The 27,091-nt window shown below is 45.6% G+C and overlaps 1 protein-coding gene and 1 non-coding gene across 4 annotated transcripts in view; both read right to left on the bottom strand.

The window, feature by feature from the left end:
- Positions 1–27,091, bottom strand: part of ankfn1b (ankyrin repeat and fibronectin type III domain containing 1b) — a 247,305-nt gene that overhangs the window by 105,580 nt on the left and 114,634 nt on the right. The window lies entirely within an intron of this gene.
- LOC148645175 (U1 spliceosomal RNA) lies at positions 19,701–19,863 on the bottom strand. Its single transcript, XR_015928617.1, has one exon. It is a non-coding gene; the product is annotated as a U1 spliceosomal RNA (small nuclear RNA).

Below are 27,091 nucleotides of genomic sequence, written 5' to 3'. Positions count from 1 at the left end.
AGTACCTCGATGGGAAACCCCCTGTGGAAAACTAAGGTCGCTGTTGGAAGAGGTGTTAGTGGGGCCAGCAGGGGGCACTCACCCTGCAGTCTATGTGGGTCCTAATACCCCAATAACAGGGACACTATACTATAAAAAGGTGTCGTCCTTCGGATGAGACATAAAACCGAGGTCCTGACTCTCAGTGGTCATTAAAAATCCCAGGGCTTTTCTTGAAAAGATTAGGGGAGTTACCACGGTGTCCTGGCCAAATTTCCCATTGGCCCTTACCAATCATGGCCTCCTAATAATCCCCATCTATGAATTGGCTTCATCCCTCTGTTCTCCTCCCCACTGATAGCTGGTGTGTGGGGAGAGTACTGGCGCACTATGGCTGCCGTCGCATCATCCAGGTGGGGCTGCAGACGGGTGGTGGTGGAGGGGAGTCCCCACTACTTGTAAAGCGCTTTGAGTGGAGTGTCCAGAAAAGTGCTATATAACTGTAAGGAATTATTCATTTTTTACATGCACAAGTAGAGACCTACACATACCAGCATACTCACAGGAGCACTAGTGCACAGTGTTGTCAGGGGTGGCGGTGGAGGGGAGTCCTCATTACTTGTAAAGCACTTTGAGTGGAGTGTCCAGAAAAGTGCTATATAACTGTAAGCATTTTTTATAATTATTATTATTACTATGCTGATCAGACTTATGAATCACACACATGCTGTTAACTTCATGTCACACAGAGCTCACCCTTGCCTCCCTGCCTAATATACTTTCTTGTCACAAGAAGCCATTGACTGGGCCCAAGGTCCTCATTACCGGTTTCCCCTGGTTAGCCAGAGGAATACATCTGGGAGGCGGGCAGGAGGCCTGCACAGGCTCTCTCACCGGAAACTGGGAAACCAAAGAGGAAATGCGGGCCGCGCCAAACCCCGCTCTTCACACCTGCCAGCTGAACCGACGCCCGCGCGGCGGAACTGCGGTGACCCCGGGGGGGGGGGGAACACAACAACACACAATCACGGCAATAAACGTTTGTGCTTGACCACGGCGACTCGCGTCTACCCTACCTGGGGGCGATGACCAACATCATAAAGAAAGGCAGAGGACAGACGTGAATGCTATTTACTTCCAGAAACTCCAGTTCAAACAGAAGAAACCTTGGAATTGACTGCTTTCTGGTTTGGGCTCCATCCTCTTACTGTGAAGGTCTGTGCTGGGTGGTTGGTTGGTTGGGAGGAGGAGGGGGTGTACTGGATGCAATATATGAAAACAGGATGTGGTGGAATGTTTCCACTAAAATGTTCCTTAGCTGTGTATCTTCCAATATTTTGTAAATCTCCTTAACTAAATGAGTCTTGAAGGGAGGGGGGGGTGGGCTGACGGAGCAGAGACGGTAGTCAGGAAGAGTCTAACTGGAGCAGAGACGCACTCCTAACGAATCTTAGGTGACATCATCCTAGTAATCCAAGTGGTTTTGAGATCTGCTCTTAATTTCTCTGCTTAAAACAAATAATTGCACCACTGGGGCTTGCTGGAGACTTTATTTTTTTAAGAAAAGGAAGCAGCAAGAATCTAACACAATTTATTTTGCTGGCTGACTGGGTCCAATTCTATACTGGAGAAGATTAAACCCCAAGGGAGTCTTTTGGAGGGCTGAAACACGATGTACCCTAGACAATTCCACCGCACTAAGAAATACAGGCACACAGCAATTTCCATTAAAAGGATCTCAAAGCACTTTAAATTATGAGTTATACTGACTTTGGTAAAAATTAAAATAGAAAAAGAAGAAAACAAGTTAGAATGGCCATTTCTGTTTTTCTGTTATTCAGTGCAGCCCAGCACTCTGACATCATACAGCTGAACCCACTGCAGCCCAGCACTCTGACATCATATAGTTGAACCCACTGTGGCCCAGCACTCTGACATCATACAGCTGAACCCACTGTGGCCCAGCACTCTGACATCATACAGCTGAACCCACTGTGGTCCAGCACTCTGACATCATACAGCTGAACCCACTGTAGCGCAGCACTCTGACATCACACAGCTGAACCCACTGTGGCCCAGCACTCTGACATCATACAGCTGAACCCACGGTAGCCAAGCACTCATGCAAGGAGCACCTTAACACATTGTGTCCCGGCACTCTGACACCAAGCACCTGAATCCACTGCAGCCATTAGTTTAATAGCCTTTATTTGTCCTAAGCACAAAAGACAACCAGAGAACAACCTTGAAAAAAAGACACTATCACTTCCTTCTCTGGTGATCTCCTGGACAGAACAGATTCTTTGAACAAATTTGTACCAAACTTGTTTAAGAAATATGGGTTTGCATTCCTTGTAAATAAGTCAAATGTTCCAGCGCCTCTTCACTCTGAACCAGCAGTCTACAATACATTTATCACATAATCTTTGAGAAGCCGGAAAAACCAAACCCCTGATCTTATGCTCATTTCCAGGACTAGGATTGGAAAAGACTGTTCCTGGAGCAGATCGGCAGTTGACCCCATAACAAACTCAGCACAGTCTGTGAATTCCTGCCGACACGCCGCTGAAGACTGACTAACTGCTGAACTATCAAGGAGCAATCCAGACAGCAGAGCGCAGCAGATCAAACACGAGCTAATTAGCAAGGTTAACATAGCTGAAACACAATCTCTTCCAGCCTGAGCCTTTACCACTACAAAGACATGACTGCCTGATTGCTTGCAGGACTTAACAAAAAAAAAATGTAAAAAGAAAATGCCTTTGAACCTAGAAAAATAAAGGAGAAAAGCACCTCAAAAACAATCATGCTCAGCAGGCACAGCCTTCATGCCATACGAATTTTGAAGTCTTGGAAAACAGTACAGTATATACATACAGACTATAACAAACACCCTTGTCATTCAAACAGACCATTCCAGTCACATGACAAGCAAATGGAAGTTTTAACTGCTATAGGCCAATGATCACATTACAATGGATTGCCACCTACTGCAGGCAATTTCACTGAATCACAAACCACCTGTAACATAACTACCACATAACAATGGAGCTCGGACCATCATTGTGTGAGCTACGACTTAGGCCACTGGATAGCTACAAGCTGAAGACAATGAAAAAAACAGTACCAGATTTCCCATGAGGCACTGTAGGCAGAGTGCCTAGGGCCTACGAAATTTTTAGGGCCTACAAAGGAGGGAAATACTAGTGACTACCGAAAAACGAGCTGAAACAACACGCGTGCGATCGACTCTAGGTGCTCCCAATCAATAATCACACGCTATCTAGCGGCTCTTCTAGAAACTAGAAGTATCGAAGGGATGGTCGCTCGACTCGCTCCATCAATCATGTGGTTTAGCATGAGAAGAGTTTAAAGCGCATCACGTCAATCAACGTCATTCAACTGGCGGTTACCCCTCGTTTTGCACATTTCGGAGTGAAAGTGCCTAGGGCCTACGAACACCCAAATCCGGCCCTGGAAGACACCTTGACTTTTTCTTGATAAATTAGAATTCTCCTGGAAGGGCTTCTGGCTGCCTGTGGTCTCATGACCAGGTTCAGAAATATTTCCAAATTGAGTTTCAGCAAGTATTGCACAAAACAAGGCAAACGCAGTAAGTATCATACGAAAAATGCACCTTGGTCTGGCCGGTCACTGGATCAGGCTCAATGCTATTTGTGCTTTTCCCAGTATAGATGATGAATTTATACTGCTTGGATGACTTTGTCAATTCTGCTACACTGGGTACCAGAATAAGTAGCTGGTCTTTCAAACATAGGAGTCTATTTAGGTCAAATGTCTGTGCATTGACAACAATGAGTCAGTTAATCTAAAAGGATTATGCTTGAGAGTTTAGGAGAATAAAAAAAAGATAAAAGTGGTTTGGCAGCAATCAGCCCTTCTCTGAACAAAGACATTCCATTGGGCTGAATGAGCTGCTCACCGATATACTGAGTAAATTGGGTGGAGAACTGTGGTTACAGCAAGTGTGAAAGACTCGCTCTGGCTTAGCACACTCACAAGGTGCAGCAAGCAAAGTTTTGTCAGGCTAAGCCAAGGATATCGAGACAAATTCTATCTTGATGACAAAAAACTTCCAAAACCTACGATACAAAATCTCTGATCTGGTGACAAAGCACACAGAAGAACAATGCGCATTTGAAGGAAGACTCATTTAAAAAAATACCTACTGTATAAGGGCATTTTACAAATGGATCCTTGTAAATTGTTGACATTCTGCGACCTCAAACAATCTTTGTACAATCTGAGAGTCCACAATTTTTTTTTTCCATTCTCTATAGAAACTCTTGAATTAGTGCAAATGCCTGATGATCAGTAAGACATGATCAGAATGCCAAGTCCTTTATTGCCACCTGAAAATGAAACATGCTTTCACTTTGGAAACGGGTCCATGAAACAACACCAATTTTGATACACATAATGGCGCCACAAAGCCCACCTTTATATTTAAATTCCGTCTTGTTGTTTCACTGAATGCGGCCGGATCAATTTCTCACAAAATATTCAGCTTTCTAAAAGATGTTATGCTGTTCTTAAAGAACATGGTATGTGTACTGTAAAACACTTTTGACCTAAAATATACAGAAATACATACAGGGATGTGTGCTCTTTTAATAACTTGAAATATAGAAATATAGAAAGACAGATTAGAGCAAACACTGAAGTTCCTCCAGGGAGTGAACTGGATGGTTTGCACAGATGTGAATATGTGTAACTTTGAAGGAGATGTTTTCGAAGACCCTTGGGTTCCCTTCGCAACCTGAAAAACACAGACATTGAGGCCTGCGGGGCAAATTCGGAAAAGTGACAACCTTAATTCCAGGGATAAAGAGAAACTGCTCCAAGGACAGGTTTCTTAAAACTCCCGTAAGTTTTCAGAAAGAAAATAAATTACAAGAGGGCTTTACTTGTCAAAGCCTGAAAAGAATGAATAAACACCAATTATTGCTTTACAAATGAGTGTGACTCAAGTATCCAGGCAGCTAGATTCCTGGCACACTTTTAGATATCCCAGCAAGAGGCGATCTTGCCATCAGAAGATAATGAACAAAATGTACATAAATCAATTGTAATCTTAAATTACTGTATAGTGGCTTTGACAAGTTATTCTCTCCTCCTTTGGTATACAGAAACCTATTACTAAAAGCAAACAATAAGCTTCTAAAGAATCTTAAAATCAGATGATTGTACGGACAATTTCACGCTATGCTTCGAGCAACTTTATGCTCATAAACATTAACACACCAGGAGAAAAGCTGACTTTCGGTGCCAGCTCAATGATACATTAAACGTGATAACAGGGAAAACACAAATAAAAATAGCAACTTTTTTCATCAACACAAGGTTAACACAGGGTGCTGGGTTCATTAATAATACTACTTCCATACACTTATAAAGCACTTTTCTGGACACTCCACTCAAAGCACTTTACAGGTAATGGGGACTCCCCTCCACCACCACCCGTGTGCAGCCCCCACCTGGATGATGTGACGGCAGCCAGAGTGCGCCAGTACTCTCCCCACACACCAGTTATCAGAGTGATGAAGCCAGTTCAGAGATGGGGATTATGAGGAGGCCATGATTGGTAAAGGCCAGGGGGAAATTTGGCCAGGACACTGGGGTAACACCCCTACTCTTTTCAAGAAACGCCCTGGGATTTTTAATAACCACAGAGAGTCAGGGCTTCAGTTTAACATCTCACCCAAAGGACGGAGCCTTTTTACCGTATAGCTTCCCATCACTACACTGGGGAATAAGGACCCGCACAGCCTTCAGGGTGAGCACCCCTACTGTTCCCACTAACACCTCTTCCAGCAGCAACCTTAGGTTTCCCAGGAGGTCTCCCATCCAGGTACTGGCCAGGCTCACACCTGCTGAGCTTCAGTGGGCTGCCAGTTGTAAGTAGCAGGGTGATATAGCTGCTAAGATTTAGTTTCCTCCTACATTTCTAAAGACATGTTGTTTTGATGTCTTTGAATGATGCCTGAATGTATATCTGTGTCCTGCAGAGCTATCACAATCAGGAATAAGCAACTTTCTGATAATGGATGGATTGATCATCAGGATATATATCTGTTGTATTTGGGGAACTAATACCCAAATACATTATACATTTTATTTCCCAAATACATTTATAAATGTATAAAGTAAAATAGCAGTCTTTGGGGACAGGCTTGGCATTAATGTGATGAAGGCTTTTGAGCTGGGGGGGGTTTCAGCCCTGGTCCTGGAAAACCAAAATGTGGAATGAGTCTCTCAGAGTCAAAAGGGAGAGTCACCAAGTGTCTCCAAGTACAGTAGCTTCCAAGCCAAGAGGATCTTTTTCCTATCCTGTACCCACAGACATGTCCTGGGATCCACCTTTACTACAGTATAAACCCCATACAAGCAAAACAGACCTTTGCGCTGAACTGACCTTTTCCACTCCTTTGTGTTTCTCATACTCTTTCAAAGAGCTTTTCTGACAATATGTGGCTACATTGCACTCTGTCCACTTTTTCATAAGAAGAGCCCTTCAGTTGTGTGGCTCAGGGCTGCTGTTGTTTTCAACTGAACGAAAAAACAAGCACTGTCCTTTCTCGTGCTATACTGTAATTATGACATGCTGGTGGAGTGTTTTAGTTGTGCATAAACATCTTTCAACACTGTAAAGAAACACAACAGAGGCCCACAGATATAGAGAGAATCGCAAGCACTAGGAAATATCGAGATTTCCGGGAAAAATTTCACAGTCATAAGCCAAGTGAAAGTCAGCCGGGATGTTTCAACATATTTTGGATGTGTTTGTAACGAGCGGAAATCTGCTCTGCAGGGATTTGGACACTGTTGCTCATGGGCTCAAAATGATCACAGCACTGTTCCCTGGACAGTGAAAAACTCTGCTGGTGAAAATAACGGACTCTTCTGCTGCAGCAGGATTATATGCTGGTTAATTTTCAAGAGGGAGACATCACTTCAGTAACATTCTCACTGCACTGAGCTCTGTTACATATACCATGATACAGTACATCATATTACAAGCTGCAATAGGAATGTCTCTGAGTCTTTATACAGGCAGAAGATCAGTCCAGTCGCTGCTTTTTATAGGAGACTGATGATTCTTAAAGCATCTCTAGAACTCTCTAGAAGCTACATGTTAATGTAAATGAATAATGATTACAGGAGAACAAGTGCTGTAAAAGCACACATCAATTAATTAAAAAAGGTACAGGCAAAAACATAAATTAATCCTATCGACACCACAAACTGCACATTCCTAAACAATAAATTTGATGTGCAAGGCATTGGTTGCAATAAAGAAAAGCTTCACAATCATACTATGAAATCCAATGAAAAACAAAAGAAGTCTGGTTTCCCTGACAACACTGTGCACTAGTGCTCCTGTGAGTATGCTGGTATGCGTAGGTCTCTACTTGTGCATGTAAAAAATGAATAATTCCTTACAGTTATATAGCACTTTTCTGGACTGTCCACTCAAAGCGCTTTACAGGTAATGGGGACTCCCCTCCACCACCACCAGTGTGCAGCCCCACCTGGATGATGCGACAGCAGCCATAGTGCTCCAGTACACTCACCACACACCAGCTCTCTGTGGGGAGGAGAACAGAGTAATGAAGCCAAAAACATAGAAGGGGATTATTAGGAGGCCATGATTGGTAAGGGCCAGGGGGAAATTTGGCGAAGACACTAGGGTAGCACCTCTACTCCTTTCGAGAAACGCCCTGGGATTTTTAACGACCACAAGAGAGTCAGGACCTCGATTTTTTGTGTCTCATCCAAAGGATGGCGCCTTTTTACAGTGTTGTGTCCCCGTCACTATACTGGGAAATCAGAACCCATACAGACCACAGGGTGAGCGCCCCCTACTGGCCCCACTAACACCACTTCCAGCAGCAATCTTAGCATTCCCAGGAGGTCTTCCATCCAGGTACTGACCAGGCTCACACCTGCTGAGCTTCAGTGGGTTGATTATGCAATGCAGAAGGTGTGACTGTGACCCTCAAGCACCACTGCCAAGATCAGTGTTTAATTGGCATCCAACAAAACCACTATATTAACAAAAGTGTTACAACAACCTGTCATTTCTAGCTACCAAATACTGGACCCCATCCTGCCTGTATAACTACAATATGACCCCGAGCACACTTCCAAGTGGCTCAGCCACACAAACCCAGACAGGTGTCAAATTTGAGTGTCCACGGATGGTAATGTGGTCAGCAGGTCTGACTCCAGCAAAAGGTCATTGGTCCAGCTAGCTTGAGGAAGGCTATCCGCAACTACATTGTTAAAGCTGACTCCAGCAGAAGCTTCCAACAAGCAGCCTGACAGAATCTGTAGATCCCTAAGCTATGAGTAACCAAATGGGCAAAGGTTGAGCAAATCATCTCCTTGCCTATAGAGCCCAAAATAAATGTCTCATTTGATATACAGTAATCAGAGGCCTGTTACATGCATTGTTGGGTAACCAAGGAGCAAGGAGACACTGTTAGGCACTTTGCAAAGTATGACACGTTAGGAATTGATCAATCACAAACAACAACCACTGAGAGAATTTGGTTCTGCAAAACCTTACTCCTGCCACATGCACAGAGCCATTCATTTGCTGCTGATAAGAGCACCAGACAAATGGCACTGCCAGAAATCTTCAGCTGAAGTCGCACCGTGAGATATGAGAAACTCTGTAGGACAGCCGACAGAGCCGAACCTAAAATCTGCCCTGCTGCCGTTTCAGAGAAACCAGATCAGTTTGATCTTTTTTTTTTGTTATTTTGTTCTTGAGGGTTGCCGTGTTGTGGTGCTGTTGCTGTTGTCAGATCGTGCTTATATCATCCTAGCTGGCTCCCAGCAGTTTCAATCTGCGGATTGCAGGCGCCATTGAGTGTTTGTAAGTTGTTTATGGGGAAAATTGATTCACCAAAGGGTTTTGGCTTACTGTCACGAGGGGTGTTTCAAAGAGAAGAAAAAAAAAGTTGTGAATGAATCTCCACCCCCGTCCTCTCCCTGTCCTCTTGCTGTGTTAACTAGTGAGGTTGGAGACTCAGCTCATTCTTGTGGGGAGGCGAAATTTATCCTGATTGCTGCCCGGCGTCTCTCTCGATCAAAGTTTCCTTTCCTGGATTTTTTTTTTTTAATTCTTCTGCGGCTCACTGTTCTGGGCCAAAACAGCGCTCATTTAGGTTTTTTTCGTTACGTTTTACAAAAAAAATAGTGTGGTTTTGCGAGGGGGGGGGGGAAAGGTGGGTTTTTTTAAACGAGACTAAATGGCAACGGACCAAGCCGTGTCGCCAGTAGAGCCAATGAAACGAGAGCCAGACCACCGCGCGCGGAGCAGGCCGACAGTTCATCCGCGTGTGTTGCTGCCTAATGCTGTGGGGCTCCTCCAAGCTGTTCACAACCACTGGCTGACTTTTAAAACAAAAATGAATTGTGAAAGGGGATGGTATGTGTTGTTTTTTTACATAAACAATGGGTCCCTGGCGTGTCTTAACTGGATGAGTTGCTGCTGTATTTTCTGCGACTTCACCCTGAAGATGGTTGGCTGTGGGTACCTGTCATGTCAAAAGTAGCACTGCATAACTTCGGCTTATTTGTAAGATTTCAACTCTTGCTTATATGTGTCCTGTGATACAACAGCTAAGCAAGGGGCGGTGCAATATCCCAAGCTCAAACAGTTTGCTTTGGGGGAATACCCCAGGAGGTGAATACAGAAATGTAAAAGTGATTTCTTTCCCCCAGAACTAGGCGTAAGGCCCTCAACGTCACAGCCAACCCAGAGAAACCCAAGCAGCCTGACATTTAGGATTAACCAGAATACAACATCAAACTCACTTATAAGCATCAAGTCCTACTGTTAGACTGCTTTATGTTACAGATGTTTCAAACAACGTAGTTTATCCACAACTGCGTAGACGCCAGATCTTCGAGTTTACAGCATACTGTACGTTTCAATGTCTTCCTTTCCCACTAATGTTTACATGCACTGTAGGAAAGTGTAAAACTTCAGAACAGGACATGGAAAAGAAATCCGACCGAAGCCCGAGAAAGAAGAGCTATTTCACGGCCAAGTGCGATGATTTGGAAGTGGGATATGGACATGGAAGCACTGGTGTATCTAATGAGATGCCTGCCTCGGCACATTTAATGAATCCCAAAGGGACTTTTCTACAAAAACACTTCTTTAGCATCCCTTTAACATCAAGCCTTCACATCCCGCACAATCAAGGTGAAACTTTTTTCATTCGCGAGAAACAAAACATCTCCTAAATTAATTGGTACATGAATTTAATTAGCATCACACCACACGTAAAAGCAGACCAAACTACTATTTAAATAACATGCAAAATAACACTGAAAAGGGGTTTTTAGCTCCTATCTTCTTCGGCCAAACCTAATTAATGTTTTCTGAAAATTTGTGACTTTCTTCTTATCGGAGACAGACAGTCCCTGCTCACGTAAAATTATTTTCTTGAATTCTTCTTTTTTCCCCCCAACAGGCATTAAAAACAACTTCTTCCATCTTCCATTCTTTCTTACTGCATACTGCGAGGCTACAATATTTGCTGTAGTTATTTCTGCAAGGAGTGCCATTGGTCACACTTACTGTATTTGACACACTGAATTAACCGGGAAAAAGAAAATTGCAAAGCAGGTGACCGAAAGTGTGATGTTGTGTTTCTTGGAATTATTTTTTTCCGAAATGACCATTGTGAATGGCCAATTTCAGATTTTGTTGCGTCACATTCTTCCAATACAATGTGGTTGGGCAATCCTCCCAAATCTGCTTGTCCTTGATTGTCTGAACACACCCGTACTCTCCTCTTTGTTTGAGAAACAAAGTTTCCCTGGTTAAGTCTTCATTAAGCCATTCAGAATGGTAGTGTGTACATAAGTAACAAATATTACAAATGAGTGGAAGCTGTTCAGACCCCTCCAACTGCAGGTGGAGCGATGTGCCGGTTGGAGTATTCTCGGTCGCAGTTAATGGCAACGTCAGCTCAAAGATTTGGTTCAAACCACCAAATGGAGACGGGCGTGCCGACAACCGGACCCTGCTGATGCAGGATTAACGCTAGGATGAGATAGAGTGGAAGCTGGTCAGAAAATCTAACTCATTTAAGTGCTAGTAATTAGAAAGTAAGATGTCATTGTGTCACTTCTTGAAAGCTGGGTGAAAAGGATTCTGCTCGTGAAAGAAGTAAGGTTGATCTTGCTTCAGATTCCCACAAACAGAAACAGTTGTGCAAAAATTACCTCCAGGTCTCTGATTTAACTGAACTTTCCTGCAGTTTCACTATTTCTGCAGCAGCGGCATACTAAAGGGACATCACTTCAGCCAATCTTGTGCGATTGCCTGCGCAGTAGGAAAAAAGGACCAAAAATGTCAAAAATGCGTTGCTTGGACATCCAAATGGTACGGCCTTGTGATAACCTGCTGAGTGATGTCTGGGTGTCGGTTCTGTTTATTCTGATTCCTGGATCAGTTTCTCAGTTTTAACCAAAGGAACAAAAAAATAAATCTGTTATGCTGAAATAAAAGTTGTCTGGGGTTTAACAATAACAGATATGATTACCCTATTAAAGAAAGAGGTTCCAAGCACTTTCAGGGGCAGACTCCTTGATACAAATCAGGCCAAAATGCGGTTTAATGCATCAGGAGGAATACAACATTTTTTCCAAGCTAAAGCATGGAGCCAGATTGTGTCTTCCTACAGTTCTGCTGCCAGAATTCTCCAAGGCATTTTTAAGCTCACTGTGAAGAGACGGAGCTGTGGTTTGAAGTCACTGCAAAACTAGGAAGAAACGGACAGCAGGGAAAAGCAAGCTTGACATGTCTTGTTGTTTTACTGCCATAGTTTGAAGAACAAGTCGAAGCTGAAGCTTGAAGAAAACTGTGATGCATGAGCCATGCATTGACCATCTATCCATGATCTATACTGTATATACTTCCTATGAAACAAACCCCCCAAAAGAGAAACTCAGCATGACGAATCTGGCACTGAACCAAATATTTTCCACATGAAAACTGGTGACATAGGAAATCATTCAAGCATGGCAAGTCACACAATTCCTAGATTGGCACCTGAAAAGTGCGGACTCAGTTTATGGATGGGTCCACATGTTGTAACTATGGAGTGGGCGCACCTAGTGACCATGACAATCATCAGAATGTCTCTAGGCATGTCTTAACTGATCCAGTGACGAGCAGAACCAAGTGTTAGATCTGCTAGATCTGTTGCAAAATGTCATTTGCACCTCCTATACGACACTATAATGACCAAGACATACACCCTGCTTTAGAAATGCATTGTCCATTATTAAGTTATTTATGGGGTTGTTCATCTTGCACCTCAACAAGTGTGGTGGAGTGGCCTACCCCAGTTTGTCATTCCATTCACTATTTCTTTTTAAGGGTAGCATAGCTTTAACGTGTCTAGTATTGTTCATTCTGCCAATGTCCTTAAGTAGAGCCATTTAAATGCAAATGTGTTATTCGCTCTGTCAACATTTTCTAATTTCACAAACAGGCTATTTGGCTCCAGCGTTTGTTCCTGTTTATCATTCATCTTGTTAAAGGCCTCCCCCCTGCGCACACACTCAACAAATCTCACATAATTTGAGGCTCGGATCCCTTTTCTGGAACTCCTTCAACGGCAACAAACTCCACCGGTCACGAAGGGGTCAAGTACTGGCTCGGTAAACACGTTTCAGAAAAAAAACGAAAAGCAAAAATAAAACTTAAGCAGGGACTGAGTTAAAGTGTAACTCTACACACGCATACCAGTACAACCCCCCCCCCTCAAACCACCATTACACAAACTCAAACAGACACACAAACACAGCGTGTCAGCGAGGACAGACAAGAGCACCAAAGTATTTCTCTTACTAACTGGGACATGTGTTGTACAAGAGAAGCCAAGGTCTTGGAGAGCTGTATTCCCATAACACTCATTCATATCCCGGCATTTGAAAAAAAATACCACAGTCTCCACAACTCCACAGCTCTCGTAAATAACCTCCGTCTGGGCGCCACCTCAGAATCCAGAGCTGGTACATGCCATCGTCCCCAAACCCCTCTCCCAGGCCGGGAGAGAGGAGGCTGAAACATAAGCCTTACCTTGCATCATCAGCACTGGATCACATTCTACCAGGCAGGGGGAACAAACATTCTGGAGGGGGAGATAGGGAGACGGGGAGGAAGGAGACAGGAGGGAGGGGGTGTGGGGGAGGGAAGGGGGGGACATGATCTTGAGTTACCCCTCTTCCCCCCCCCACACACACATTTCAGGTACGGGAACGGAGAGCTGGGAAGCAGCAAGAGAGTATCAGACCCTACCCCTCGCTTCCCCCTGTGCCAAACCGTCCACAACCTCCCCCGGCTGGGCTTCAGCAGAGGCGTTTAGATTTAGATTTCTTCCGCTTGAAGGAGCTTGCCCGTGCTGACCCCCTCCCCTACCCAGCGGGCCAGCCCCTGCCCGAGAGGGATGAGACAGGAGAAGACACCGGCTGGAGGTGAGCCGGCACGAAAAAAAACGAAAAACCGAGTCCTCCGCGAGTCCCCCCTGATTCCACAGTCCAGGGGTCACCTTCAGGACTTCAGCCTGACCCCTGACACCACCCTTATCATTTATTCACCATAACAGAGATTCATACCTGAAAACCGGCTCACGACACACACATCTATGGGCATCAATATATTCAGAAATATTTTCAAATATATAGTCTCCATCAATCTTCCTGCTGGACAAAAGCCTGCCCAAGATACGGTCGCTCAGCATCTAACCTCATCCAACCTTTCAAATGTACTGATTTCCTCCTAGGGACTGACAGAAAGCTGGCTTCTTGGTCTCAAATTGTTCACTGGAAGAGCTCATTTGGAATACTCTGCACAACGTTGGTCACCACGTTAAAGGAAAAGATAGTGCAGCCCTGGAATCGCTCCAGACAAAAGCAACCAGATACATTGCGGGCTTTAAAGGAATGTCCTTCTCTGACAGGCTGAAAGAACTGAACCTTTGTAGTCGTGAACAGAGAAGACGACGAGGGGATGTAATCCAAGCATTCAAAATCCTCAAAGACACTGACTGACCCAGCTCCATGAACTTCTTGCAAATCAAGAGAAAAACACACAAACCAGGGCAAAACGCATCCGTCCTGACATATGGATATACTGTATAAATATAGATGCATACAAATAGGGAATATCCAAACATATTTCAGTATACAGTGTATGCTACTGTATCTTCATTCTCCTTTGCCAAACTCTGAACATATATTATGATGCTTTAACCGTATGTGGCTAACATGCAGACGGATGTCATTTTAAATACACTATACTTCACTAATAATTTCTGTGAAGCTGAATGTGGATTGCCACCATTATCGTCTTGTATTTTCCATGCTGTTTTTGCTAAGGACACTCTACCAGGCTCCCTGAGATAGTGCTTGTCAGATATAAAATAGTGTGATAATTCAGACAGAAAATTCTAATTTTACTGGTGCGCCTTAGCTCAGGGCTGCATCTTCATACTGGTGTCGGCCTCTGCACGTGTTTAGCTAGAGATTTTGTAGGCTGCCGCCGTTTCCTAAAAATCTTAAAGGAAACACCATTAGCATGTGATTAAAGCATATGGATAAACAGTGAGGTGGCTAGCTGGGTTACTGCTTTTCCAGCCCAGCTGCGGATAAGACATTGCATAAGAGCCAGCTGAGGTTTCGGTGATTCAGCAGTCTGGGACAGCAGAGTCACTGCAGCCTTGTGATGAGTAGCATCCCTGCAGACAACAAGAACATGTGACTTCTTACAAATCCTGGTCCGGTTGCACAGTACAGGGAAGTGGCAGCAGGGGGGGTGAAATTAAATTTAGATTTGAGAGCAGTGGCAGGGTACAGAAGAGGAATAATAATAAAAGTGGGCGGAAGGGGGGGTCAATAGACTAGGGGGGCGCAATTCGATCATGTCGCCCCTCCCCCCTGTACCCCCACAAGCGGAATTCTGTACCCTCTACGGCACTGGGAAGAACTCGCCCTCAAGACGAAGAATCTGGAGCCAACATTGTAGGGGGAGAAAAGAAATTCTTTCTATATTAATCAAAAAAAGAGGGAAAAAAGAAACATTTTTCCAATTACACATGGCGTGAGCTTTTTTTTTTTTCTCCTGCTCCTTTTTAGTCCATGACTTCAAAAACAAAGAATGTTTATGGCCTAGACTGGTGGCAGGATTAATTTATTAATGAACGCGTGCCCCCTCCTCCCTCCCCATACAACCACATGGAGTAATATAGGCTAACAACCCATTTCTTCATGCTAAAGACTTGCCGAATCTAAATGTGTGCAATCAATCAAATTAGCACAGCTTGCATATTAAAACATTTTTTTTTTCAGTGCCTCTGTGGTTAGAACTGATCTGAAATGCGTCCGTTTTAATTCTTATTGTCAAGGGAAGGAAAAGTTTTGCAAACTTGTGAAGCATACTCTGCGGGGAGTTTGTGTGGGTTTTCCCCCAGGTACTCCAGTTGCCCCCCAAAGTCTAAAGACTTACTGGTTGGTTAACTGGCTTCTTGGGAAACTGTCCCTGGTGCGAATGTTTGTCTGTGTTTGTGTCTGTGTGTGCCATGTGATGGACTGGCGTCCCATCCAGGGTGTATCCTGCCTTATACCCATTGCTTGACGGGATAAGCTCTGGCTCGCCCGCCACCCTGTATTGGATAGTGTTAGAAAATAAATGCATGGATGATTAAGTATTCATGATTCATAGTGGATTCAATTCTTTCCAGGGGCTTAAAAAGACTAAAAGAAATTACCCATTGCGCCATCTAGCCAAGGTCTTAAGAATATCCGCAATAAGGATCTTCTACAAATCCTAGGCATTGGCTCTGAAAAAATACCAGAAAGAAGAGGAGTTTAACAAATCCACAAAAAAAAACAATATCATACAGGATACAGAGCGGCTTTGTGTTCTTACTCATTGCAATTTGTATGTGGATTAATACATTTAATTGGAGGATATTGTACACATAGATCAATCCACATATCCCGTACGGTATAATTCCAATATCATTATGAGGTTTTTAACCATTATAAATGGTGAGCCATGGTTAAACACACTTGATTGACTCTGGTCTAAATGGATCTGTGTTACCAAACGATAACTTGCCGGTTTCAAGGAACGACGCTGTTGAAAGGAACGTGCCCAATGTTCCATACACACACACACACACTCTAACACACACACACACAGACTGATGCAGCCATCCCCCACAGATGGGCTACATAAACCCTCTTTGAGTGCGCACGCTGGGCTGAGTTTAAAAGGACAACTGTGCATAACTGCCCAAATTCCAACAGCCTCTGTGCAGCAATCAGCCCAAACTGCACAAATATTTATTATATTAATGGGATGAGCTCACTCTGGGAACCTTAAACGGCAGTGATTGCATATCCCAGGCATTTAATTCATCTGAGACAGACAAGCAAGCGGGAAGCAGGTTTGTCGGCCATTTGCTACCAACCAGGAAATAGCTGCCCTCCTTTTAACGGGCCAGCTAGAAGGATGGGGGGGGTGGAGGGAAGGGGGGAGCTTGTCCCAGAATTTCACGTCCTACCAAGAGCTCGCTTCACAAAATCCCCTACCTTGCTACGATTGCACTCCGGTCTCGGCAGGCACCCCGACACACTCAACCAAAAATTGTGGCAAGACGTGTCGTCTGCCGTTAACAAGCCTACAGTGTGCCGAAAGGCTCCCGTTTCAAAGGAAGAAACTTTCGGGCCGCGTTCATCGGGGCTTCAAAATGAATACGGGGAAACATTACAGACAAAGAGTACGGAAACTGGGAAGAATGATGAGTCCATTCCCTTGCGGCGGCTATGCTATGGAGTGCCTAGATCAGGCTCTATGCGTTGGAAACCGTGAAATCAGCGTGCATGGGATGCGTTTGTACTGTGTGTGCTCCGTTTTGGGCCTTGTTTATCTTCTGGTGTCTTTATTTTGCCCTGAATCTAATACGGCAGGCTCTTAATTCTATTTCATCGCAGGAGGGAGTGGAGTTCCAGATGAAGCCGCCAGCCCCGCTGTTGTGCCACGTGGGAGCGATGTGGATCGGGAGAGGGAGCCGGAAGAGGGACAAGGCACAGGCAGGCAGGCAGGCTCCGGGCCAGGCAGCTGCTCCCTCCTGATCCCTGCCTTTTTTTTTCTGACATCCTGTTCGGAAAAGATCTGCCACGGTCACATCAGTGCCAGACTCCCGTTGGCACCCAGCTCCTCAATTACACAAGAGTGGCACAGGAGCACAAGCAATCGTTCATGAAGGGTATGAGAACGCAGGCCCAGCAGCTGCCAAAAGTAAGTGGGTTGTGGGCCGTGCAGCCAGGTCTTCTTTGCTTTTCGGTCATCCTATCTTAGGGAACCATTCTCAAAGCACAAACAGGGGGCATGCCCTAGTGTGATGTCAAACACGGAAAGGGTCATCATGCTGGGTTTCAAGCAGGGCATACCACATTTCTCTGAAAGGGGGAGACAGGAGGCTCACCTCCTCAGCCTCTTTATAACACAAAAAAATTGGACAAAGGTCCTGCGGGGAACTCATCTTTTACAACTCAGGAACCTTAACGAGTACACCTCTCTGGGTTTGAAGGTTAAGAGTGTAACCAGGCGATGAGGTGGAGGCCAGGCCACAGGAGTCAGAATAGTGCCTCACGCAGATGGGTAGTTAGACCCCCGCTACCAGCCTGCTGTACTCCCAACCTGTAAATATTTCTGGAAACCCTCCCATGGTGTTTTCAATGTCTTTTTCAGAAAAAAAACTTTTCAGAAGGAAACCTGTGCGAGTTCCTTTCCTAGCGCGCTGGTGACCAGAGACGACCAACCGGGAAGGTACCAGAACCGGGAGGAACCCGCTAGACGTCACCACGGCCAGGCAGAACAGGGACTGTTTTGTAGGCGCCGTCAGGAAGTCGAGCAATGCGCTTGTGGGAGTTGGAGTTCGTAAGCCAACGCTACCTCTGTGAGCGGCTACAGCCAGTTTTCATACCCTGCTTCCCTCAAGACAGGGTGACAATTGGAAGGGGTTTATTTTGTGTATTAATAACAACAATATGTTAGCAAAACAGACTGTAGTGTCCAGGCAGCCATTCCCAACTGAGCCCTAATGCTCCAGGAGGGTGCAACTCTACCTTCCCTTTCCAATCGCATTCCAATGAGCTTTGAGAAGCATTCGGCCAATTGTTGTAGGCTAACATTCGGTCAAAATAAGAACTGATTGAGACTCAAATGGTCAAGAAAAGGAAACGCAAATAACACGAAAGAACGGAGTACAACACAGTTAACAGTAGTACCAACAGATGAGACAATAAACCATAAAAAAGCACGACAACGTTTTTGTGAGCAGATCTCAGACAATCCTTTTTCAGATTTTGGACAACACATCGCACATTTGGAGGTCTGTGCTATAGCTGCTCTTCGGTCATCTTAGCAGAATGTCTGGAAGCAGGTGGTAAAAAGCTAAGGGACGACATGTTGAAGTTGTGGAGCTGAAACTAAAGCTCTCAGCTGCTGACTTCTGCTCTAATTAACCGTCCGTTACAGCTCAGAGGGTCAGGTAGACTGGCTGCAATGCACAACAATGTCAAGGAAGAAGTCCAATTAACACTGCACTTATTGTCACATCCTAGACAAAGGACCCACAGCCTGCTTTGTCCAAAGTCAACTGCGTGTTGAGAGAGACTTGTTCTATCAGCAATCTAACTGCCATCATCTCCTTAAGCAGCAATGCTGGGGAGCGCCATTGTGGGAATGTTCACAAACCACACACAGCTTTCCTCCTGTCAGCCAAGAGCAAAACTTCTCTTTCTAGTGCGAGGAATTTCAACGCTAACACTGGCACCAGGTCTTCTTTAGGGGGTCAGCAAAAACACTCAAGGCCTATAAACCCTCTCTCCTGTGAATCAGGAGACAACATGACAGCAGACAGGTCATTCACCATACTCTGGTTTTGCTTTGGTAGCAAATGGACACCCCTTCAAGAAAGGAAATGAAGGCCCCTGACTCAATGTTGTCCTTCTTCTGTCTCACCATTTAAGAAGTGACAGGTTGTTACCACCCATGGTACCACAATCGAAAATAGTAATACCTGCATAGACACTATGCATCTTACCCTGATTTCCACCACCTGTTTAAACTACTATTTTATAGTTTTGGGAAATACATTATACCTCCAAACCCTACCATAATTTCACTGTGGTTTAAGAAACTACAGTACGCAACCAAAAAAAGATCTGGGAAATGGACATGCCAACCCAATAGGCTACATTTTAAGGCTTGGAGTAAGGTTTGAAAAATAGCGCCACCTGGGCCAACTGAAATCTCACAAAAAAACTAAAACAGCATCAGCGTTTTAAAGAGCAGGCATCTTAAGAAAAGATGTCAGTATCTCATTCCTCATCTGTGTCAATCAAGAATCTGGATGGTCAGACTCAAGACCGTGTTCAGGCAAGGACTAGAGATCACTTTATTGGCCATGTACAATTTCTTGCATTAGGAATTTGTCTTTTCACATACCCCAACTTGCTCTCCATGAGACACACAGACAGGGAGAGAGAAGCTTGGTGTAAGAGCGCAGGGTCAGCCATTTATACGGCGCCCCTGGAGCAGGGGGGGTTAAGGGCCTTGCTCAGGGGCCCAACGGAGTAGGACTCCTTTGCCGGCCACAGGATTTGCACCGGCAACCAGTCCCCCTCTAGCAGAAATTCTGCAGTCGAGATTCCCACATGGGGGAATTCGCAGGGTCAGCACAGCGGAGTGCAGTGGCGGAGCCCCACCCCGGACAAACCCCCTGCGTGATCATGATATTGCCCCTGCCAGGTAAGACTAAAAAGATACCTTCTGTGGAGACAGCAGATCTGATGCTGAGGCTGCAATCGCCTGGCAAAGTGCTTTATGCCGGTGCAGCTCTGCGGAAAACGTCTCATAAATACCTACTATAAATAATTATCCCCCACAGAAGTTCCATGCATATCAGCCTTTAGCATGCATGCCGGCACCTCCACCGATACAGCGCCCAGGTATGTGGAGTTTAAAGTCCCATATGTGGATATTTTAGTGTCGGCTTTGTTCTCTGCTTGGAGGTTTGCCACACGGCGCTCACTTTACAAATCCCAGGGGAATCGCCAGAAACTGCCACAGGCTCCTGATGCATTGTTATTCCGAGGTGTATCTGACTGTCTTGCAAAGCTGTGCTGCAGAAGTGGATGCCTTCTCAGACCTACAGATACTTTCAAGAACTTAAATCATCGCTATAAGACACAGGGATAGAACAGGACAAAAACCCTGAACAATTTATGTGTTTTTAAATAGTTGGAAAGGATTCAAGAAGCATCAGGGGGATTGGGGTCCCATTTAAATTACAGATGTTTACTTTTTTCCATTTACTTGTGTGTGTGTACATCCATTGCCAGGAATACTTGGACAAGACAAGACAGAGAACTGCGTATAGTGTATATAGTGCATGCACTCCATCTATCACTACGAGTCCGGTCAGACAATGAATATTCAGGTCACACTGGTTTGTCGGCCTCTAGTGGTCAGACGCAGTAGGGTCACAACTGGATAGATTGGGTTAGACAACTGCTGCTCCTTCTGTTCCCTGCATCCAAATCTGCTAAAAAAAAACAAGCTCACAAAACATCTCAGCCTACCAATATAAGCAGTAGCGTCCCTAGCAGTGGGAGCCCAGTGCAACTTCGTGTGCCCATTCAAACTGCTCGCCCCTTGCAAGGTACAGTCTTTGCCAGGCCTGGCATGAGGCTCACTGTTTGCACACACTTACTCTTTAAACACTCTCTCAGCTCTCTCACTGCTTGAGAGGGAGGCTTGGCATTACAAGCGCCTCTCAATGCTGATCAGAAGCAAGACCAGAAAGATCCTGTAAGGCAAATGGAAAATTCTAGCCATCCATAACCCTCAATGCCTTTTCTCTCTCTGCAATATAAACGTCTGTTAGCTAGATCAACAAATCATCTATCATTGGAAAACCCACTTGATTGTACAACAGCCATTAATTCTCCTCATCTATGCAACAACAGCCTTAGCAACCCACACTGTGGCTTGGCGATATAAAGATGGCTGCCTTCTCTCTAACTCACTCTCCAAGCTGGACATGCTAGTCTTAAAAAGGACACCTCCAATTCAGGCTGGTAAACTCTTTAGGAGGGGACTGCATTCACCTCTGTTCCCACTGAGATTGGAAGATGGTTTGTCTCCCCATATTACCTTCACCCCAGAAAGACCAACTGGCCAGTGAAGCCATGTGGTGGACTTCCAAATTGACCATGTTCCCACTGATGTCTTAGGTGGACCTCATCCAGGAGGTTTCTAACCATGGAAACCCATGGGCCATGGGGCAGGCTGGAGAGGTTTTCTAATCCAGGAAGTCAAATGCGCATGTCCTACTGCCAGATCAGTCTTATTCGAGGAAGAAACTCGTATTGGCGAGCCGGCTGTGCTTTCTCAGGGCGTGGAGCGGAATAATTCTAATGGCTCCCAAGGCTAACAATAGGACTTGGCACTGGCTGTCTTGACTCTCCAGCTGCCTCATGCCTGGAAATAGTTACCTGTTGACATAAGGCATTCCAGCAAAGTCGCCTGCCGACGTCAAAGGGCTCATTAATTCATTACTTGACGTGAGAGTGCATTCTTTAAAATGTCGGATTATATATGTGATTTTTTTTTTTACTTTAAATCGCTTTTGCAGATACATATTATTCGGAATCTGTACACCATACCTCTTCCTCCCTGGGCACCTAGGCTGTTGTGGACAGGGTTGACAGAAATATTACATGGGAGAACTGGTGAAGTAGACAACGTGTGGGTTGAGTACAAAACAATATGGAGTGTTCTTACGTATTCTAATATAGAAATGAGCCATTTACTCTTCTCCAATGCTGGTATTTCAAAGGCTATGGCGATTTCTATGAAAATCTATGGCCTCGGATGAGAACTGACTTTGTTGGGGAGACGCGGCCCAATTTAATAAAGAAGAGAACAAGTGAGGTCGCGTGTATTCTTTCGTCTGCCACTGTGTTCAAGAATCACACTCATATCAATGGTTTTTTAAACCAAACACACTTTTTTTGTAAGACTCTCTGGCTGCAGGCCTGGAATGAGGTGTGTGTACAGTACCACCCCTCCACCATGCCCTTCTGCAAAGCCTGCTGTCATTTGACACACCGCAAGCGCGTCTGGCAATACAGACAAGAGCAACAAGTCTTTCCCAACAGGCTCTAAGTCCGTGGGATTCACCCATCAACCAGCCAACATCTGAGCTCTGGCATGGAGGTACAGAAGGAATCTTCCAATACGCAGTCTAGCACTGTCACAGGTCTTTAAATAATGCATCTCAGGTTTTGCCTCTATCAGATGAGCTGGAGTTTGGGATCCAGGGAGCACTGGGGCACACTCCCGGCCGCTATCTGATGTGAAAACAGCCAGCTGGAAAAGGGGCTCTGAGCAGTATTGCTCAGGCCGAAATGTGGGTTTCAACAATGTTTCGCAAGCTGTTCATTGCACCTCTCCTCTGCCTACTCTCTCCACTCCGTCTACTATCTTCTCTTTGAACGATTCCAGTCTCATGTACCGCTTTGCTCTTTCCTCCTTGAACTCTCCTTCCTCTTTTCTTATCTGGTCCTTCCCCTCCATCTCTTAAATTATTCTGTTCCCCTTGTAAGTATGTCTGCCTTCTTCACACATGTCTCTGCCCTGCCGTTTTAGGCGAATCCTGTTTGTCTGAGACCGCAGAGCGGCTGACATTTTGTTGTGATGGCATCCCCAATGACCCTGCGCTCTGACCCCAAGCTTCTCTCCATGTCTGCGTGTCTCATGGAGAGCAAGCTGGGGTATTCGAAAAGACAAATTCCTAATGCAAGAAATTGTACATGGCCAATAAAATGATCTTATCTTAATGCAGGCTCTTAATTTAAAAAAAGGCAAAGGTGGGCGCTGCGGCATCTCTGGAGACGTGTTGGGCCGAACTTTCCAGGATGCAGCCCTGCTCTGCGTGGCTAAACCCTGCATCAAAAGTAACTAACCTTTCGATCCCCCCCCCCGCCCCCCCCCCAAAAAACAGAAAAACACACCCTAAAGAAAAGCATGCTAGGCATCTATTGTGCTGTTAAAATATATTTCTCTATTTATATATTTATAACCTGACAGGATTAAGAGGACAGTAGGAAACTGCAGTGCGCTCAGACTTCTGGCAGCCGGGAGATCAAAAAGCAGTTCAAATTAAATCAATAACTCAGAGCCCCCAGTAATCCTCCTGCCACCCCAACACAACCCAGACCCCTTTATCTTTTTATAAACAGGGAGCCTCAGGTGAAGGGAGGGAGGGGGGGAGGTAGTTCAGGTAATCCGGCTGTAGACAGCACCGATTTGGGCAGCGGGGAATGACAAGAGCCTGGACAGCTGAGGCCGAACGGCCATGCAGAAGCACGCCAGACGGGATAAAGAGATATAAGCACTCACCCCCACCCCCCCCACCCCCTCCCCTACCCCAAACTCTCGGTTCTTTCATCTCCAGCCCCGGTGCTAAAGCAAACTTTCCACTTTGCTTCCCAAGGGGGATCACATTGTGGAGAGGGCTGCGCTGTGTGCTCACCAGCCTCAGAAAGGAAACCCTGGCAGGGGCCTGGGCGCGTGGCGTGTTAAAAAAGCACAGCCCACCAATCGCCCACAGAAATGATCCGAGCGCCGAAATCACCCTGCCTCTTAATTGAAATCAAAATGGGCCTAACTGCGTTTCGACACCGCGCCAATTCTCTCCCCGAAACGAACAACGTGATTTTCAAAGGTGCTTCTTTCTCTTTTCTTTTTTTTTGGCCAAAGTGGCCCCCGCTGGCAGATTAAATTCAACCCCCCTAGTCAATTACACAGAACGTTCCTCTTTGGCAAACCTAGAATTCCCCCCTTTAACCCACAAATCATTTTCAGAAACCTGAGGGACAAAAAAAAAGGATCCCATACTGTATGTAAATTTGCGGCAGCAGAGATCGCCGAAAACGTCACTCGGTACCAGTGGTGAAGCTTGGATTTCTCTTTATTGAGGGGTGTTGGCAACCCAAGAACACACAGCTGCAGAAGTCAACAGTGGCACCTTCCATCACCAAATAATCAATCCATTAGACAATTTTAAATTACACTTTCTGGAAACAATGTATATCCAATTAAGAAATGTCACATCCACGTAAGTGAATATTTATTACAATTAATCATAACTTAATTGTTACAATTAATAATAAATGATATGAATGACTGGTTCACAAGCAGGGCTCTAAAATGTCCATGTTCACCTGTATATTAAGACTTTTCTTAATTTGGGATCAACCTTGCTAGTTTGCTGTGTTTAAATACTAGAACTTGTTGCATACTGTACTGCTGTTTATCAAATAGGGGTGCAAATGCATGAAATTATATTACAGTTATTTCAACTCCACCTTCGGTAAGGCTAAAGAAATATCCACAAGATCAAACCATACCTGTTTATGCCTGTGCACAAACAGATGTGCACGTGCTTTCTTGTGATAAAAGAGAAAAATAAAACGACCTGCAGAGCTAATTACTGAGCATTTTTAGGGTCTTTGTAGGCACATCCTGGAGCCGATGTGAAAAATCTCTCTCTGCACTTACTGTAGTAGACTTCCAGTAAATCAACAGAGCATCTCTGAATAAAATATGTCCTAATGCCTCTGGCCACCACGCTGCGGTGCTGCTGTGAGATGGGCTCGTTCAAAATGTTAGATGAAATGTTAAATGTTAAATGAAAAGAACGGGTCAGCAAAGGTAGCTGTTCGAAGTACGAGTTTGCCTCTACAGTTAATAGTTTGGCCTTTGTCATTTCGGAAATATGCCTGGGATACAAGAGGTAGCACAGTCAGATTTGGGTGGACGTTTAATGGCCTGGGAATACTAAGGCCTCTGGATCTTCCCAGGTCTGTCTAAGCATGCAGCACTATGGGCTACAAGTGCGTCTGCAGGAACCATAAACTCTGCTGTATGGCGCTGGCTGGAGCTCTCAGTGCATGAACTGACAAGCGACGGTGGGCTGGTAGGGCATTAACTATGTGCAGGTTAGGGCATGAAAATTGATTGGCAGCTCTGCTGTTAAAACAAAAAGCCTGATTTCCTCCAGATCCACCAACCAGCGCTCGACTTGCACCCCAACAAGATGTGATCTCAAAAATCCGGGAAAACAGCCTTCCCTGTGAGTCACCAGCACGTGCATGGGTACATATCCAGAAGAACGTATCTGCATGACACATTATTCCAGTGATATTCCACAAAATCCATGTAGGTCCATAATTCACATCTTTACTCGGGCCGCTTGCATTTCACATATTGCTGGTTGTGCTCCGAGTCTGCAGTTCAGAAGACTGTAATCCTGGACACCCATTCTAATCATGGAAAACTTCCCGGCATGACTGTGGACAGATCGTGGCCCGGATCTGTCTCGTATGACGGCCCAATATAAACATTTTAAACAATGCTGTGAGTAGTAATAATAATGAAGATATGGAACCGCAGCCTGCTACAAATCTGGGTAGGAACAGGCAACACCCCCGCCGCAAAGAGAGCCGATATTGAATAGGATGTGCTCTGAAACAGACAGACACCTCCTGTGTAAACATACTGGAATACAGTAGCCGCCCCAGTCCCGGCCGCACACCGAGTCCTAATTACTGGGGTCACACTCCCGAGAGGAGCTCTCGAAACACTCGAGGCCTGTACAAGAGCTGGGCTGCCCCCACGGAGAAGGGGATATTGCATCTTTGCGATAACATCTCGTTGCCAAGGAGGGCCCCCCGTCCTGTATAAAGCCCCCTGTTTTGGAGGGGCTGAAATGAGGCTTTGTTCCTCAAGGGCCTCATACACACCCCCCCCCCCCTCCTTCCTCCTGGGTGGGCTAAAGACCTTCCAAAAAACTGAGCGACTTGTGTCTGGGACAGAACCCCGCCCCCTGACTCACCACCATCAACTCGCCAGCCACCTCCATTCCCACCCGTGCCTCCTGCTGGCGTGTGGCCACCTCAATTTGTAGCGAGAGTGACAGAGCAAGGGCAAGGCCTGGGGATCACCAGGCCCGGCCCGGAGGCTGAAGACCGCCTTTGTTGTGGTGAAGGACCACGGCCTCTCGCAAACGCAGCGCCAACCCCCACCCCACCCCACCCCACCGAGCTGGCCAGCTTCTCGATTCCAAACCCTCCCGGAACCAGAAGCAACTCGGGGCCCCTTCGTACGCGGGGAGGAACCCGCTCGAGAGCCAGCTCGAGACACTTCGTCGTCACGGGTCGGAATGTAAAAGGAGGGCTCACTGCAGCGCTGGCTCGTGAATTTCCCGGAACGCGCTGCGGCGGGGGGGCGCGGACGCGGGAGTCTCGCGGACGCTGGACGTTGAAAAAGGTAGTCTCCCGGGTCGAAAAACCGTGCCAAGGGAGGGCTGCGCACGCTGCAGATGACACAAAAGGCCTTCACATATCGACACCCGTGGACATACTGTAAACAAGCACACGCACACTGCGGTACCTGTCTGGAGCTCTGCGAGGCATTAGACCTCAAAATCCCCATTTTTCACACAGCTCTTATTAGTTTACCCTGCTCTGCCTTCGCCAAGCTCGCGCCTTCCTTTTCATGCACCGTTCACCGTCCTGCTGTAAGAGCACAGAAGGAAGAATTCAGCGTTCTGAAATGTTGGTTTATGTGGGAACCTCTGAAGGCACAGGTGTGGGTCTGGTTTCAGACACAAATTAACCTTAATCACAGTTTAGTTTAGCCCAATCAAATTGGCAGAGCCCCTTATAATGGTACACTGGGTAACTGAGACCATACAGGTATGTAAACACTGTAACTACGGCCTAGTGAGCCAGCAGCCAAAGCTGGGTACCATGACTTTATGCAGATAAATGACTTCTTGGAAGTCTGGGATATGGCTACAAGCAAGCACTGCAGGGGGAAACGAATCGTTTTGAGCAGTACTGTTTTGCTCAGCGGGGACTCACAGAATCCCAGTAGTAGCCAGAAAAATTCATTTATCTTGACCCTTCAATTGAA

The sequence above is a fragment of the Lepisosteus platostomus genome, chromosome 19 (assembly GCF_059453375.1).
Source record: "Lepisosteus platostomus isolate fLepPlt1 chromosome 19, fLepPlt1.hap1, whole genome shotgun sequence".
In the NCBI taxonomy this organism is placed as follows: domain Eukaryota; kingdom Metazoa; phylum Chordata; class Actinopteri; order Semionotiformes; family Lepisosteidae; genus Lepisosteus; species Lepisosteus platostomus.
The sequence above is the reverse complement of the archived record's forward strand: the minus strand, read 5'-3'. Positions and strand labels throughout refer to the sequence as shown.